An 18,210-nucleotide genomic window follows, 5' to 3' on the forward strand; every position below is an offset into this window, starting at 1 on the left:
CCTCCGAGGTTTTAGACTTGTTAAAAACATGGAATGAGATAACTGGGAGCTGGTGACAAACCGCTGAGGGTTCCCTGAACCCCAGGCTCTCTGAGGGCTCTCCTAAACCCCAGTTCTCTCTCTCTGAGAGAGCTCCTGAACCCCAGCTCTCTGAGGGCTCTCTGAGGGCTCCCCTGAACTTCAGCTCTGTGAGGGCTCCCCTGAACCCCAGCTCTGTGAGGGCTCTCTGAGGGTTATCCTGAACCCCAGCTCTCTGAGGGCTCTCTGAACCCCAGCTCCCTGAGGGAGAGGAGGTTCCCCAAGGAACAGCAGCCCCACAATGACAACCTGCCATGCTTGGGCTTCTCAGCTGCCGGGTGTGTGAGGTTTGTGCTGCTCTGGCAGCCCTGGAGAGGATCACTGGGAGGCCACAAACCATGGGAGGATGCACAGAAATTCAGGGCCTGGCTGTCACTGAGGGCCTGAGGGCATGGCTGTCACTGAGGCCCCTTGGGACTGTCCTCCATCCCAGGCAGGCAGAAGCTGTGGAGATGTATTTTTGCAAAATCCAGGGCAGCAAAGGTCCATAAAGACCCAGATACCAGAGAAGAAGGAAATGGGATCCATCTGTGTTTTCAGCCAGGACCAAACCCCAGCAATATCTGCAGGATCTGACCTGTGGGAGATTACTCCCTTCTTGTGTGGGACCCTCTGTGTTTGTGACACTGCAGGGCTCAGCCCCAAAGGGACGGAGAAGGGAGGGATTGAAGAAGTGCTTGGCTTTTAAAACCTCTGTCCCACTCTTCTGAACTGGTATTGATTCTGTTTTCTTCATAAGAGTTTTGATCCTCGACCTGCTCAAGACACTTTCTTTTCTCTGTGTGGACAACAAAGTGAATTTCTATCTTAAGAAATGCCTTCTTAGCAGAGAAGGTACAGTTTAAATTATGTGATAAATCTGATCCATTCCCACATGGAAAAATGAATCCTGATCCCCTTTCAGTGTACTGAGCTCTGTGTTCCACTGCCCCATGTAATCAAGAAGTATCCTCTGTATCTTGAATTAATTCATGTGAGTAGCTCTTTACTGAAGCACACAAGTGGCACTAATCAAATACTTTGGGGTGAGTGATCTTGAAACCTATCTTTGAGGAATTCTGTGGCAGGGCTGGGAACTGGGAACTTGGTTTTACTGTCAGTGATCTGGCATTTTAAAGTCTCTACTGCATTTACTTGCTGAGTTACTACAGAAAAAGATGCATTATTAATGTTTGGCTCTGCCTTTCACCTGAAAAAGATATTTTCCAAAAAGAAATGTAAAGAGAAGATCTCATAATTGTGTTTGTATTACTCAGATCTGTTGAGGAACATAGTTCTGCCATTACTTCAATGTGTGGCCTGGAAAGATTTTCACATTGCAAAAAATTCACTTTGCAGCTACATTTTCTCAAAAACTGGCTGTCAAAAAGTCATCCCTGTGTCATTTCTGTGTTTGATGCTGGCTATAAGCTGACAGTTGAAATAGATCTCGAGGAATTTCTGATGTTGGATGAAATAAATGCATCCTTGGAAACAAAAAGGGCTTTCAAAAAGGTGTAGCTACGACTGGGAGCAGGTTTCAACTCATTCCTTTTTGGCTTCTGTTATTGTCTGTTGGTTTTTTTTCCCCTTTAATCTCCCAGAATTTCTGCCACTGCCTTTGCCACACTTGCTACGAGGGTGAGCATGGAGCATTTCCCCAAAACAAACAAAGCAAAAGCAGAGCTCAGGAAATCACACAGGCCTTTGCCTGGGTGTTCATTCCCATTTCAGAGAGCTCCTGAGAAAAGGGATGTATCTCTGTCATATTCAAACGAAGAGGTGAAGCAGACAAATCCTCATTCTGCCTGCTGCATCCACAGCTGTAACCTGACAAGAGATTTTTTTTCTCCTTTATTTTTTCTTTTTCCTTCCTTTCTGCCTCTCTCCTCCCCTCCCTCTTCCTTCTTCTTTCCCTTCTCCCCTTTCCTCTTCCCACTTTTTTTTTTTTTATTTTTAATTTTCCCTTTTATTTTGCATCAGAAAGGTGCTGATGACATTCTTCATCAAGATTGCACTTCAGAGCAGTCACAGAATCTTGTGAACTCAAGGTCAGTACAATTGTAATTCAGACACTCTGCTCTTCATCTTGCTCTGTTTGGTGCAAAATTAGGAAGAATTCTTGACAAGGTCTGCACACCCATAGCATTCCTTCTCAGCTGATGACAGGGAATGTGCTGCTTGGTGAAACACTGCATATCAGCTCTCACAGCATCCAACTGGCAAAGAAAGCAGGCCCTTGTTATGCAAAATCCTTGTTTGTAAACAGTGTTCTGCCTTTAAATTGATTTTAATGCTCTGCCTTGGAGAGCTCCTGCACTGATTTTTCCCAACAGAATCCACCACAAGGGCCATCTGGTGGCAGCAGCACATTGAATCTGCACAAAACCTGGTAGGGAATGATCCAGGGGTAAATTTCCAGCAGAATGCAAAGGGCTCTTACCCTGCACTTCTCTTAAGGAGATATGTGCTGTAACACATTCTGGGTTGGAAAAATTCCCACAAACTTGAAGGGAAAACATAACTTGTTCCGTGGCTGTCATCCCAAGATGAATGTCAGTACAGATATTAGAATATAATAATTTTCTATTTTATATTAAAAATTTAAATAGTTTCCCTTCTTGTCCCTGTCCCTGAGTTGTCCCCATTCAGAGAGTTTTGCTAATGGACTCCTTAATGCCTCCTTCCAGGGAGGAACATCTTTCCCTTACTAAAGGGAAATCCCATTGCACTGTTCAGTGCTGCAGAGAGGCTCATTTGGTACCCACATCTTTTACAGATAACCAAAACCTTCAGGTTTGGGAGCCAAAACTTTAATAAATTTCATGCTTGAACCATCATTGCTTTACAAATATGGAAAGGTGAAATATCCTTTGGGAGAACTATTTGAGATTCAGCCTCTCAAGGTAAATGTAAGATTTTTTTTCCCCTGGGGATGTTTTCCTGGGGTATTTTGGCCTGTGCCTGTGCACATCTGGCAATGGAGTTTCCTGCAGTGGGGTAAATTTGTGGTGGTATCACTGAGGTGAATCTCAGACACAAGTTCCATGTTCTTTTCTTAGCACTGGGGGATGCTCAGGTTGGGGCACACAGATGCCCCATCTCTCCACAGATGCCTCATACTCTCATCTGTCCCCAGATCCCTTCAGGATCAGGGAATCAGGAGGATCTGAAATTGTAATCAGGAGGATTTGCTCTCTCCCTGTCTCTGGAAGGCAGCTCTGGAGGCAGAGGTGCTGACTCAGGAGCAGTGTTTGGTGCTGGCTTACAGCAGAGGAGCTGCCTCAGTCCTGTGGGAGCTCCCCTGATACACAAACCCCCTGAAATCATCCCAGCAAAGCACCTTGGGTCACCAAACAATGCCCCATGGAGAAGACAACCTAATTTTGGATTGAAAACCTCCTGTTCTGGCTGGAAACATCTCAATCTGCAGAGCCAGCATTCAGCCTATTCCATCCAGCAGCTTTTTCTCAGGCAGAGTGGCTGCTGGTGTCACACCAAGCTGTGTCACACCAAGCTGTGTCACCTGCCCTGTGTCTGTCCCTGCACTCACAGGGGTCCCAGCCATGGCCTTGGTCCTCAGAAGCCACCTGACTTCCCAGGGCTGACCTCTGTGCCACACCAGAGATTCACCCCACCCCTCCAGTTTGTCACTGGGGGGACCCCTTCCAGCCATGCCCACCCTGGGGTTCTGTTCCTGACTGCTCAGGACAAAGTGCAGCTGTATCCCACTCTGCCAGCTGTGTGCCCGGCCCCATCCCTAGGTGAAATTAACTTCCAGCTTTCCACACCATGGTACAAAGCAAAAGTGGCTCAGAACATTTGTGTCTGGCCCAAGAACATCAAAGGAACTAGAAATGGCCTCCAGCATTTGGTGGAAAATTGAAGGTGCAAATTATTTCTTAGTCCCATGCTTTTATGGATTCAAAACGATCAAAAAAGGATGATCATGGACAAGTGTGATGTAAAGGACAAAAAATAATCTATGTAAAGGATCAGAAACCCATCCTGGATAAAGCCTCTTTCAGTTGCTGAAACAACAGCAGGGGATGAAGTCATGCTGGATGCCTCAACAAGTGCCTGTTGTGCTGTGGTGTGAATCACCCTCAGAGGCAGGAACCTGTAATTTCCACATGCAGAATGTCCAATTTCAATGCAGTGAAAAGTGAGAGGGAGGAGAGCACCCGGGGCTGAATCACTCACACACCAAAGTGCCAACAGGTACTGGCAGGTGAGTCACCAGCAGGGCTGGGCTGGGGCTGGGGAGGGTCTGCTTGTGGATACCTGGCACAGAAAATATCCTTGAGCCCTCCTGGCTCAACTCCCCATCCCTGGGCAGCCTGGCAGAGCCAGAAGGCTGCTCCAAGGGCAGCATCCCCTGCTGGAAACACTCCTGGGGCAGGGAGGGAGCAGGGAGGGGGCACTGGAAGCCATCCAGTCCTGCTCCTGCACCCTCCCAGCCTTGGCTCTCCTGGTGCTGCAGCTCCCCCCACTCCAATGCCAGCCATGGAATCCCTGGGTCAGTAAGGCTGGAAAGGACCTCCAAGGTCATCATGTCCAACCTTGGATTGGGCATTCCATGGCCTCTAAATCACACAATGAAGTGCCACACCCACTGTCTGTGGGTTTGGTCCGTTCCCACAATGAGGTAAAGCCTTAGTTTATGTGCAGTCTTGTGCTGATTTTCTGAGCTGAGAAAGCTGAGAAAGTCACAATGCTGCAGGGAATACAGGATTTGCACAGCACTGCTGAGAATGCCTATGGACAATGAGCACCACTACCAATATTGAGGGATAGGGCAGGAAGGGTGAAATCCCCATGCCAGAGAAAAGAACAAGGTGTAAAGATTAGGACAGCACAAGGAAATTCCAGCATTTTAAGCAATTTAAGCCACTGAGGCTATCTCCTGAAAGTTTTTGAAAACTTAAAAACTTTTGAAAGATTTCCCTAGGTGAAGATCCAGAGCTTCATCCTGTGAGGTCACTGAGCCATTATACTGCTCCCATGAGAGAGAATTCCCTGGCTGCACCCCCCATCTGCCATTCCTGAGAGCAGGGGAGCCAGGAACTCCTCCTGCAGCCCTGAGTGAGGAGCCCAGGGATGCAGCTGTGTCCCAGCTGTGCTGCCAGGACACATCCATCCATCCATCCATCCATCCATCCATCCATCCATCCATCCATCCCATCCATCCATCCCATCCATCCATCCATCCATCCATCCATCCATCCCATCCATCCATCCATCCATCCATCCATCCATCCATCCATCCATCCATCCATCCATCCATCCATCCATCCATCCCTCATCCATCCATCCATCCATCCATCCATCCATCCATCCATCCACCATCCATCCATCCATCCCCATCCATCCATCCATCCATCCATCCATCCATCCATCCATCCCTCCCCATCCATCCATCATCCATCCATCCATCCGTCCATCCATCCATCCATCCATCCATCCATCCATCCATCCATCATCCATCCATCCATCCATCCATCCATCCATCCATCCATCCATCCATCCATCCATCCATCATCCATCCATCTATCCATCCATCCACCCATCATCCATCCATCCATCCATCCATCCATCCATCCATCCATCTCCTCTGAGGGAGCACCAGAGCTCTTGGTGCAGAGTTTCGCAGCCCCAGCTGTTCTGCACCTCCCAGCACTGATTAAAGGCTCAGGACTTTCCCTTCTGCTGCTTCTGCTCATCCTCAGCATCTGAAAACCTCCAAGCCCCCCCAGAACAGCTCTGAACTTTTCTGTGATGAAACCACTGGTTTTTAAGACAACATTTTAGCCATGTCCCTGCTGATCCTGATACTGCTGCTCACACAGACACACTTCTGTCAGGGCTGAAATAATCAATTATTGGGCTTTATAAGCTGTCTTTGAGGTAAGAGACCTCAGTTCTGCTATAAATAGTTCCAAAGCTGACCATGCCTCATACACTGCTGCATCCATAGCAATTCCAAGGAATTGGAAATCACCTCTTCATTCTTATTTTAAAAATCATCCATATAAAAGCTCTTACACCTTTTTAAAAGCATGAAACCATGGCTTTCTGCAGAATAGTTCCTCTACCTGTTGTAAGCAGTAAATGTGTTAGGGTGGGAATGTGTAATATTTATGTGTTTTATTAGGGGAAAATGCAAGATTCTGAAAGTCATTAAATGTTATATGTGTGATATGTATGAATAATTTGACCTAACTCACCACTGGCATATACAATCACAGCAAATGAATTTGTTGTGTTGTGCAGCTTGACACAGTAAGGTAAAAAAATATTTCCACCTGAGCAGCATTTCTTAGAATTTTTACAAAGCAGTAAATCTTCAACAATGTGTGCTTTTTCAGTGGACATTTTCAAGGGCTCCATTGTGGCAGGAAATGCTAATGTTATGAACTGATATGCACTAACATTACTCATGCAATGGGCTTTTAAAAACGTAATTTAACATAATGGAAATCTCCTAGAAAGGTAGATATTAATTTTCAAAAAACTCTGATCATCCATTTGAATTAAATGCACACCAGTTCATTCCTCAATGTGTAATGCAAACTTCTATTTAGAAGACAGATGTCATAATTTACCCAGTGCAGAGATCCTCAGCTAATGTAACACCTCTGTTTCAGGCAGCAGTAAAACTGTCTTAATTAAGGAAATGCCAACAGATTAAAATGTTCTCATGGTTCATAAAATATTTTAGAGGGTGGCTTGGCAGCATTAGCACAAATGTTGTGCAGCCTGGTGTGTTTGAAGCTTATGCACTGCACTTAAAAGAAAAAAGATGCGGTGAACCATGGAAAAAGATGGCAATGTCACATTTCTATTGCCATATGTTGAGATATGCAGTTATTGTGATTATTTAGTGATTACAGAGTGAATTCCTATGTGGTCACATCTCAGGGCCATCACTGAGTATCTGCTGTGCTTTTACATCTCAGTAACTTCCAGCCAGTGAAGGAGCAACAGCAAAAATTCATCTAAAGGTAAGGATGAAACTGGAAGATAAAAGGAGCTGAGACAGGGCTGAGTGAAAGAAAGAAAAATTCACCATAAGAGGGAAAAGCTTTCCTTCAGTTCAGAGTGCAATGAACGAGGGGTTTGCAGGAGATGAATCCACAGCGCAGCACCTGACCTGACTGTAAATAATATATATTCACATGGGCCAAACTAATTTCATTTAAGCCACAGCTGGTAGCAAAAAATCTACATAACTGGGGGCTGTTGCAATCAGCACTGAAGTTTTGAGTGAGCAAATCAATTAATTATGCATCGATTTTCCCCGGCATGTTTGTTCCAGTGGCGCACAACTGCCAGCTTGGCTCCGGAGTGCTGAAGCATCTGTTGAATATTTCCATGCAGCTCCTGAACACCAGCTCAGTGCTGCCTTCCTGGCTGGAGGCACCAGGGCAGGGGAGGGAGCAGCTGTGTGCAAAAAGCACAATCCCAATGTACCTGCAGAGTGCTGGCCTGCAGGGGAGGGAAGGCACCTTGTCTGTTTGCGTTTAGGCAAGAATCATAATAGGGGCATCTATTAATTCAGTAGAACAAAACAGAGAGAAGGGAAATATGTGTCTTTTCATGAATTAATGTTGGATGTTGCTGGCTAAAGCAGAATGGAAGTGGAGATAAGCTTTCCTTCTTATTTCTGAACTTAACAGGGAAATCTGTTTGCACTTACCCATAAGCTCATGCACGGAGTTCTGTGTTCCATGAATATAATCCTGGGAAACACAGTTCCCTTTTGCACTGAATCTGTCAGATCTCATTGATTTTAACAGTTCCTGAGGAAAAGCAGCTCCTTGCTGGGCTCAGAGCGAGTCCTGTCCCAAAGCATGGGCTGGAACCTGAGCACAGGGCTGCTGAAATAAGTACCTGAGAAGCAGCTAAAGCTAAGGGAAGTGAGTAACAACATAAATTAATGGGAAGTGATGACTGAATAGGGATAAAATAGAGAGGCTAAAACTGATGTGATGTTGGAAAATGAGACTTCCTAGTTAGGATTCAAATATCTGTTACACAGAGTTTAATGAAGTTTATGCCCTGGCAGTGCTGTATAAAATTAGAGCAGAAGACAGATTTAATCCCAATAAATATTTGTCAGGGATTTAATGTAGTAGATAATATAACAAGCACTGTTAGACCTGGCACTACAATTTCCCATTTTTACCAAGTTCTGTGGCTGCAGGGCTCACTGGCTGGGCTCAGGTTTCTGCTCATGGACCCCAGGCAGGCTCTGGAGCTGCTCTGGGATTCTCAGCTCCTCTCTCCATGCACTCTGAACCAGCTTTGCTCCCTCCCTGCAGAGATGGCCACTGGAAATGATGTAACAGGGAGATATCCACAACCTTCCTTTTAACAGAATAGGCTAATTTGACCTGCTGGTTCTGTATGTTTTTTCTATTCAAGAGCAGAATATCATCATCAGCCTCCTCAGAGTCCAGCAGCTGCTGCCAAAACCAACTTCCTTTGGTGAGAGAGTGACCCACCCTGGTCCTGCAGCCCACTTCAGCCAGAATCTCCAAATGGTAGCTCAGGGAATGCCTGTCTTCTATTTTGCTTGTACATTTTATTTTCTTGTATCATCCCAGCTTTTATGCTTGGCAGAATGAAAGTAAGATAAATAAAAAAGGGTTTGAGCTCTGCAAATGTGGGGAAACTTTTGTTACACCTAAGAACTTGGAATGAATGAGGCATCACTGAATTTCTTTCCATTTACACAGATTAATTTATATTCTGTGGTTGGTTAGTGAGTTGGTGTTTGAGGCCTTTGTGTGCAGTCTGTAGCAACTACCACCACACAGCAGATGGAAAATGCTTTTCAAGAATACCCTGCTGCTCTGTCCTCAAAACTTTAGATTTTCTAGGTCATTATAATCATTCCTGTGGCAATTAAAATGCTGGGATTCAGGTACTTGGTTGTTGGGGTTTTTTGTATTTTTTTTTTAATACAGTAGTTCTCAATTAATTAAACTGAATAATTAATTCTTCAATGTTTAAAACCTCTCAGGTGTCAGAGCTGAGAGAACACTAAGAAGGGTACATTTCAGGGCTGAAGATGGTGGCTCCAGTGCCATTTATTTGAGGAGCACATGTAAAATGAATATTTCCAACATGGGTGGGCCAGCTCACAAAACTTCTCTTGTTTTCACTTGTGCTTAGTAAAAGTTGGGTTGGAGACCTTTTCATGCTGGGTTTTGTGGCCACTCATCAGGTGATGTTTTCTGTCTAACAATGGAAGGAAGTGAAATAGAAGATGTGTTATCATGAACTAGAAGTGTTTGGGAAATTCATGCCAGGTTTCATAGGAAGATAAATCACACCCAGACTGTCCAAGCCTACATTTTCCACTGACAGGCTATCAGCATGCCAGGAAAAGTGAAACTACTGCTATCTGTTAAAAGTAAACCCACATTTTTATTAGTCCTTTCTCTAGAGATGTAACTCAGCCTTGCCAGGATTTGCAGCTGTGTAAAAGGCAAAGTCAGACACAGAAAAGCTAATTCCTGCCCTCAGGACCAGACAGCCTTGGTAGGGCACAGGGAAGCCCACTTTTCCTGTTTTTTACAGGAGAAGATGGAATGTTGCTGTGTCTCTGGCAGCGCTTTGGAGCCCGTATCTGCAGAGGAAGGAAGTTCTGAGCCTCGGGGGGCTGGGGCCACGTCCCCAGGGCTTCCTGAGCGATGGGCAAGTGAAGCAAATGGCATTTCCCTCCTGGAGCTGATCCCCAGGATGTCCCCAGAGCTGTGGCAGTGCCAGGCTGGCTCCTGTCCTGCTGCACAAGGGGAGGCTCCTGCAGAGCTGTCCCTGACGCCTCCACACGGAGGTTTCTCATTAAAACTGTTTGGACAAAGAAGCGATTGGAAGTTCTGGAAACCCCTCAGATCTGTGGTGCTGCACTTGCTGCCCTTCCTCTGATTGCTGCTCTTGGCCTGCCCCAAAGGTCCCTCACATTTTGTACTTCAGCAGTTTCTATCAGAATTTTCTGTTGAGCTGATGGGGAAGGTTCCCCTTCTCTGGCTCCAAATCCTTTACTTTCCCTCTGATCCTAAACATTCCCCCTCTTCCTCCCTCCAGCAGGATGAAACTCTGACTTCACCATTTTTCATGGTGAATGGGGTGGGAGGGAATGGGGGCATTCCCAAGGAATGATCTGGAATTTGGGTCAATTCTTTTTAAAGCAAAAAGATTCCACTTTAATTCACACTCTGAACTGAATCAGGATCTCACACATGGCCCAGAGTACAGCATAATTATGACTAAATGTAGTCCTCTTGCTCCAGTGAAAATTGTGGGAATTTCATTACACAGTGAATGTTGATCTGAATTCTCACAGCAAAAGACAGATCTCACTTGAGAACTGGAGATACTCACTGGAGTAACACATTTCTCTAAAAGCTGTGTGTAAAGAATAATCAGGCCAGAGCAAGCAGGCTGCCATGGGAGTGGGGATGTGCTGCAGCATTTTGACTACACAGCTTCACTCCTGGAGAGAATCAGGCAGATTAAGAGGAATTTTTAATGGATACAATAATTGTTTACAATTGTTTACATTGTTTGCAATGATTAAAGTAATAACTTCAAAGAAAAGGTGTTGGGATGAGGCTGTGCCAGTGTCCCCTGGCCCCCAAAGGGGGGCCAGAGCCCATGGGAAAACAGGCAAATGAGAGATATGATCTGCAATTCCCTGGAGACAGGAGTCTTGCTTTCCTGAGAGGCCCAAGTGTAGCTTTTCCAACCAAAAATTAATAGTTTTAATGACTTCAATAAAAATTAAATTCCTATGGAGAAAGAAACTCCAAGTGTATTGTATAATCAAGGCTATCTTTTTGAAAAATCTGTTTCCCAATCTGTGAAATGCCTAAATACTGGAAAAGATAATTAAGAAATATAATTCATACTTACAAGGGTTATAAAAGGCATTGAAGTAATTTAAATTTCAATCTCACAGTTCAGCAAATGCACTCAGAAAGCTACAAAGGAAAAATTCTTGGATAAAAGGTGACAAGTTCATGGTGTCATCATTAAACCCAAACTTGTCACAAAGCAGCACAACAAGAAAATTCAAGTGCAAACTCAAGAGAAAGAGAAATCGCTTTTTGTAGATAGCTTAGTACAAGCTGTCACAACAGTTCCTTTGTTTAAAAAATAATATAAGAAATATGAAGATTCCAAGCAAACCTGGAACAGCTGATATGAAAACCACAGTTTGCCTGCATGCCTGAAGGGGAACACTGGGAGCACCAGTGAGGATATTTCAGAGCTGGAGCAGCCCCACCCTTACAGCAGAGATAAGGGGAGGGCCAGAACCCTTGGGTCAGACTCACATTCCTGCTAGAATCAAAACTTACCCTTGTTGCTAAAAACAGTTTAAACCCAGAGGTAGAAATGGCATTTTGTTAGCCAAGAAAGACATTATGTCTAAGGAGTCAGGAAGAATCAAAAGAAAGACAAAACCATATATATGATCATAAAAAGTCCTGAAAGCTCAAATTATACCAGATGCATATAAATGAGCAATATTACTCAGATAAGACATTCTTTAATAAGGGAGATAACACTATTAGTGTAATTACTGACTGCCTGGTCCAGCACTGGGAAAGAATTAAATACATTACACTTCTGGATAAAGTCAAAGTAATTATGAATTTCCAACTTAAAGAGCTGTCTGGTGACTCTCTCTTAATGGGTCCAGTGCAGCAGCTCCATCCTGATACCAATGCTGTTCTAAGCCTCAGTAATCACTCAGCCAAGAAATTCCCAGTTTGCCAGTGCTGGATTGCCTTTTGCTCCTCCATCTCTGCCTCCCCACCCCTGTGCTCTCCTCACTCTCTGCAGGACAAGCCCAGCTCTGGTGGCATCAGTGATGGACTGACGAGCCCTGGGAGCAGGACTGACTCCAAACCAGGGCAGAGAAAGCTGAGACATCCTCCAGGCTCTCCTGGCCCTGCATTGGAATAACCTGGAGTTCATCACTGCAGTTCTTGCTGCCTTTCACACACTGCTCTCAATCTTTATGAGTTACGTGGGTTCCAGGTGTCCCTCAAGCTTTGGCTTCTCGTGCAGCGGGGCCACAGTGGTTGTGTTTCCCTCTCTTCATGGCTTGCCACTGATGAAGTGTCCCTGTTAGTGGTGACTTACAGCCTCTGCCATGCTTGGCAGATTTCCTGTTGCTCCATGTGTTATTTGTTATCAAAGGAAACTGCAAATTTTTCCAGGTGACAAAGCTTAGAGAGCAAATCTGTCTTCTCTGTGCTGGAGCCAAGGCATTTCTGCCCCCTGCCTTGTTCTGCTTTCAATGCAATAATATTTTTGTGAAGGCACAGAGCAGGGCAAAGAAGGAGAAGGGATGCAGAGGTTGGGTGGGAACTGAGCTGAGAAGGCTCAAAAAAGAAAAGTGAACAATAATTATCTGATTGCTTGGAATGTGGTTTGGAGGTTGCTTTACCAGCAGGTGCATTTTTGATTGGTTCCATGTGAATTGTTTTGAATGAATGACCAATCCCAGTCCAGCTGTGTCAGGACTTTGGTGTGTCAGGGGTTTTTATTATTCATTCTTTTCTAGCCTCCTGATGTCTCCTTTCTCTATCTTTAGTGTAGTTTTAGTATATAATTTTCATAATATGATATTATGTAATATAATATAATATGATATTATATAATGTGTTGTAATATAATATAATATAATATAATATAATATAATATAATATAATATAATATAATAATCAGCCTTCTGAGAACTTGGAGCCAATTCTCATCTCTCACCTCATCCCGGGGACCCTCACAACATAAGCTGAACAATGACTTGTAACTATTGTCCAGTGTAATTTATGCCCTTTCAACTGACTGGACTTTCACAGCATTAAATTGCTGTGTTGTGATATAGCAATGTTTAGTGCAAGCAAGAAAATGCTTTAAGTAGATAATAAGCAGAAATATTATAGTAAGGCTACGAAATGCAAGTAATAAATGACACCATTATGAAGGTTTCTTTATAGGTGAACAGAGAGGGGGAATTGTGGGAATCCACAAAATTAGAAGTTTTTGGGAAAGCTGCAAAATGCAGGCTTCAGAGACAGCAGAACTGTGATTAGAGCTAAGCAGCAGTCACTAGATAGGTCAGCAGAAAAATTATTTAAAGTGTAGAAAAGCAAGGGCAAATAGAACAATGGTCTGTGTATTAACGCTTGTCTAGAAAAACTCTCTAAGCTACAGAAAAGTTTATCTAGCAAGATATTAGGAAGGTTAAAGCTTAATAATGGAGCTCTGTGCATTGTATTTTCAGACTTACAAGTGGGTATTGTATTCGAGATAAGCAAGCATTGTTTTAACCAAAGGTACGTGTGCTTGTAGTGGTTGGATAGAACTACTGTCAATATGCTTTTGCTTTGTATGATTGGTCAAAAAACTTATAAAGTAAGTTATAACATTAAGTTCTCTGTCTGCTGCCTGGGATGTGAGCTGGTGGCATCTTCCCATTGTCATAACCATGTAATGAGACTGATGGTGGAAAATAAAACAGCTCAAGGCATGTTCCACAGCAGCCCCGTCTCGTTCGTGGTCTGTAAATAACCACAAAATATTTAATTTGTTATTTTAACGAATTATTAGTGGCCGGCAATAGGCACTGGCTGGGTCTTTATTCACTCCAGCCTTACTGCAGTTATTTTTCCCATCCATAGAACCCCATGCCTGGGACTCTTCCTGGCAGCCCAGAGGCTGTGGTGCCCAGACAGCACAAAGGGAAGTTTGTGTCATGGAGAGCTGCAACAAGCTCAGAGAAAACTGAAGAGACAAAGTGTCGGATCTCAAAATCTCAGCCCTGAGATTCTGAGCCTCCGAGACCACTTTGGGGGTCTCGGGAGTCCTGGAATGTTGCCAGAAGTGTCTGGTAGCTGGACTTTAACCCTGCACAGGAGACGACAAGGATGAGGGCTTCACCGGGTGAATGGTGAAGGGATTAGCTAATTAGAGGGTGAGACACAAGGTTTAGGATTTATGTACAGGGGGGTTTAGAGGAGTAAGATGGAGGAATTGGGGTGTGTCCTGTCCTTCTTCTTCTTCCTCCTCTCCTCCATCTTCTTTGGCCACGGTGGCACCTTTCTATTGGTTATTACTGAGAGTACACCGAGTTATAACAATAGATGGTATTGGGGAAAAATGATAAATATTGTATACGTCATAATGGGTATAAAGATAGGTGCCTGCCCCGGAGGGCAGGACAGTGTGCCCATGGCTGACTGCTGAGCAGATCTCTGGTGGCTGAAAGAACATCTTTTAGATAAACAATTAATAAACATAAAACCAGAAAGAAGAACTGAAGCCTCTTCTCGTCCTTTGATACGCGGGTGCCCCAAGGCCACTCCGGGCCTTCCAGGCCCCTCAAACAGCCGAGATAACCCGGACAACAAAGTGGTGCCCTCCAGAAAGAAATCTGACAGAGAACATTATTAAAGCATCAAAACCCCCACAGTTTAAGAGTGTGCAAACCTTAGAGGGGAAGGGGCAGGAAAGTAACCTCAAACCCCTTCCTTTGGGCCATGGAGCTGCAGACACTGAGGATGCTTTGCACCAGCACCTCCTCTTCCTCCTACCCTCACTGTCACCTCTCAGAACGCTGTGCTTTGTCCCTGGCTCTCTGTGCTGCACCCAAAGGATCAGGAAAAAACTGAGAACTCATTGCTGTCATGCAGAGCAACTCTGGGAATGAGTTAATTCCTCACAGCAGCACAAACTCATCTGGAAAGGTTTCCAGTGCACACCCCCCGTGCTGGAGCTATCTCCCAGAACATGAACCCTTATCAGCACTCAGATCTCTGCTGGGCAGATCAGAGATCACCCACAGGCCCCTCAGGAGGCCGAGGGTGCTCTAAAGAACTGGAACACCTTGGAGGAGTCGTAACGAAGAATCCATTTAATTACTGGTTTATAGAGAATTAATAATAGAATATGCTTGAATAGTTAAGTGTAAAAAGATCATTTTGACAACTTATCCATGTATTTATTGTGATCTGCAGCCCTACTCTCAGGTGTTACATGCTAAGAGTGGCTTTGATTTTGTCACTCAGTGACTGAGACATCTGGCACACTTCATTCCCCTGACTCCATTTCTTCTGGGAAATTGTAAATCTTTTGACAGAAAGTGCCTGACAAATCTAGCTATTACTTCACACAAGTAGCCTTAGCTTCCCCTACTCTCTGAAAAAAGTTTGGAAACCTTTTTTAAACATAAATCAGATGCCTTCAGATTTTTCACACTGATTTATGGCATTATTTAATGAATTATAGCAGAACACAAAAAAGTTGTTTCAGAAGGTATTTTTACCATCAGTGACTTATGTTATTCATGTAGAATTGTCAGAGAAATTCATATGGTCAGCTAAACCCTTGTTGTATCACATAGGTCAATCTCCTGCTTTGGCAGCCAAGCAGAACCTGATTTTTGAAAACAAATCACCCAGAGTGCTCAGTTCACCATTGCCAGTGGTACTATTGTATTGTTCGGGGCTCCTGACCACTTGTGTTAGGAGTCCACTGTGGTTTGCTTCAGATATTTTGGATTTTAATTCCAGTGTAACAGAACAACAACACTGGGACTTGAAATAAGCACCAGTGGAAGAAGCAGCTGAATCCAGCACTGGACTGAGGAGAGTGTGGGGCAGAGCCTGCTGTTATTTCCCCTGGTTACAGTTTGCCATCAAAAGAAAATCCTCCCCTGCCACTGGGACTGGGCAGAGCAGAGCCAGGCCCCGTGTTTGGGGATGGGAATGTTGAATCCCCCTCTTTCCAACCCTGTGCCAAAGGGTGACCCCATCCTGCAGCAACCGAGCCCTGCCCTGGTACAAACCCCAATCCCTGCAATGCCTGCAACCCCCGCAACCCCTGCAATGCCTGCAATGCCTGCAATGCCTGCAATGCCTACAGTCCCTGCAACCCCTGCAATCCCTGCAATGCCTTCAGTCCCTGCAATCCCTGCAACCCTGCAATGCCTGCAACCCCTGCAATGCCTACAGTCCCTGCAATCCCTGCAGTCCCTGCAATGCCTGCAACCCCTGCAGTCCCTGCAGTCCCTGCAGTCCCCGCAATCCCTGCAGTCCCTGCAATGCCTTCAGTCCCTGCAGTCCCTGCAGTACCTGCAGTCCCTGCAATCCCTGCAGTCCCTGCAGTCCCTGCAATGCCTGCAGTCCCTGCAATCCCTGCAACCCCTGCAATCCCTGCAGTCCCTGCAATCCCTGCAATCCCTGCAGTCCCTGCAACCCCTGCAATCCCTGCAATGCCTGCAATGCCTGCAATCCCTGCAACCCCTGCAATCCCTGCAATCCCTGCAATGCCTGCAGTCCCTGCAATCCCTGCAATCCCTGCAATCCCTGCAATTCCTGCAATGCCTGCAATCCCTGCAATCCCTGCAGCCCAAGGGCCAACTCTGAACTCTGCCTCCCCGTGTGCCAAACAGCCCCAGAGCCTTCACCAGGAGCTTGGCAGCCCCAGAGTGGTGGAATATTTTTATCACAAGGGGTAATAAAGAACAAAGGCCATAACCTTGGCAGATCACAAGTGCTGGTGCCCCATGGAGAGCAGGAAACAGACTGGAGAGGGTTTGGTTTAATCAGGATGTGCAGCCCTTTGTTTCTCATGCCATTAACCTTTGCACTTTTTATGGTGCAAAGTCTCTGGTGGCAAAAGCCTGTTATATTGATGTTTCATTTAAATTTTCCATCCCTTTATATACCTGAAGTTACTCAATGCAATTCAGTTTAACATAAAGCACCTGAGTAAAGAGTCTGCCTCCAAGAAAATCTGTATTTGCACTATTGTCCTCCCACCTCATAAAATAAAAACTCCAAAGAGAGGAGAGAACTTTCCTTTTCCTCTCTTTAACTACATCCTGAACTCTAAAATAGTTAAGTGATCCTCCATTTCCTATGTAATCACTGGCACTAAATGAATTTATCCTTATACATCCTGAACACAAATTCCTATACTCATATTAAAATAAAGATTTTTGTGGCCTCTCATTCCCATCCTGCCATTTTTCTTTTGCCATAATGAGTCAAAACAAAGGACAGCAGAGTTTCTGCCTGTTTTCTCTTTATTCATCTTTCCCTTCCTTGGGCTCCACATGCCTGACTGCAATACCACAGCCCCTGCACATCCAGGTGCCTCTCCCTGATCTCCTTTGAAATTTCCTCTTTTTCCCATCCCCAGGGAAGTCCAAGGGGATCATGGCTTCTGGAATTAGCTCTGGTCCTAGGCCAAAAAACCTCTGGTCTAGACCAAAAAAAAGGGGAATTGAGCCTTAATTTAAGAGATTATATCCATTTTAAAGAGAATATATATTTTAAAAATCATATATATTCTTAAAAGATTAACATAACATACATTATATATAAAATTATATATATTTTTTCAAATATGTATTCTTTTAAGGTGAATATACATTTTAAAAGAATTTAAGAGAATATATCCTCAAACTCTGTCTTGCCCAGACAGCTGCTCTTTTGCTGTTTGACAGCAGCATCAGCTCCAAATTCTGCCTCCACTGCCTGGGCCCTGCTCAGAGCCCTCCCTGCAGCCGAGGACACCCAGAGCTCAGGGCCCCTCTCAGTCTCCTCATCTGGTGTCACCCACACAGCTACTTGAAACAGAGGACAAAATAAATAATAATTTTCAGACAGACAAAAAAATAAAAAATGCATGTGCAAACCCTCCAAAACTGAGTTTTCTACCTGGCCCACAATGACTGGAAGGTGCTGCCCCATTCCATGGCTGAAAACCTCCCTTTGAGGCAAGCCAGGAGCACAAAGGTGGCACATTTAAAATCCAAATTCCCTTTGTCAGAGGGCACATCCCCCAAGAACCTGGGTTTGCTCTCGTTCAGGGCAAACAGAAACCTCAGCCCCCATGAGGGTCCCAGGGGAGGGAGGAGAGCAGGTTCCACACTGAATCCTCATGGGATTTGGGAACAATTTCCCACTTTGTTTCTGAGTTGCCTTTGGACCCTTTCTACACAAAACACAGCAATCCTGAATCTGGCACTCAGGAGATGAACGTTTGGAAGAATCTCCACAACTCCAGCTTATTTTTAATAGAATACAAAAGACAGTTTAGAATGAGCTCAGCACAGTACCTGCAGGG

General features: G+C 44.8%; 1 long non-coding RNA gene across 1 annotated transcript; it reads left to right on the top strand.

Moving 5' to 3' along the window:
* Positions 1 to 3,946: 3,946 nt before the first annotated feature.
* On the top strand, positions 3,947 to 12,669 carry LOC135453378 (uncharacterized). The gene is made up of 3 exons (XR_010441849.1): positions 3,947 to 4,288; positions 8,485 to 8,603; positions 11,914 to 12,669. It is a non-coding gene; the product is annotated as an uncharacterized LOC135453378 (long non-coding RNA).
* Positions 12,670 to 18,210: the final 5,541 nt, after the last annotated feature.

Source organism: Zonotrichia leucophrys, chromosome 12, assembly GCF_028769735.1.
Source record: "Zonotrichia leucophrys gambelii isolate GWCS_2022_RI chromosome 12, RI_Zleu_2.0, whole genome shotgun sequence".
Lineage (NCBI taxonomy): Eukaryota > Metazoa > Chordata > Aves > Passeriformes > Passerellidae > Zonotrichia > Zonotrichia leucophrys.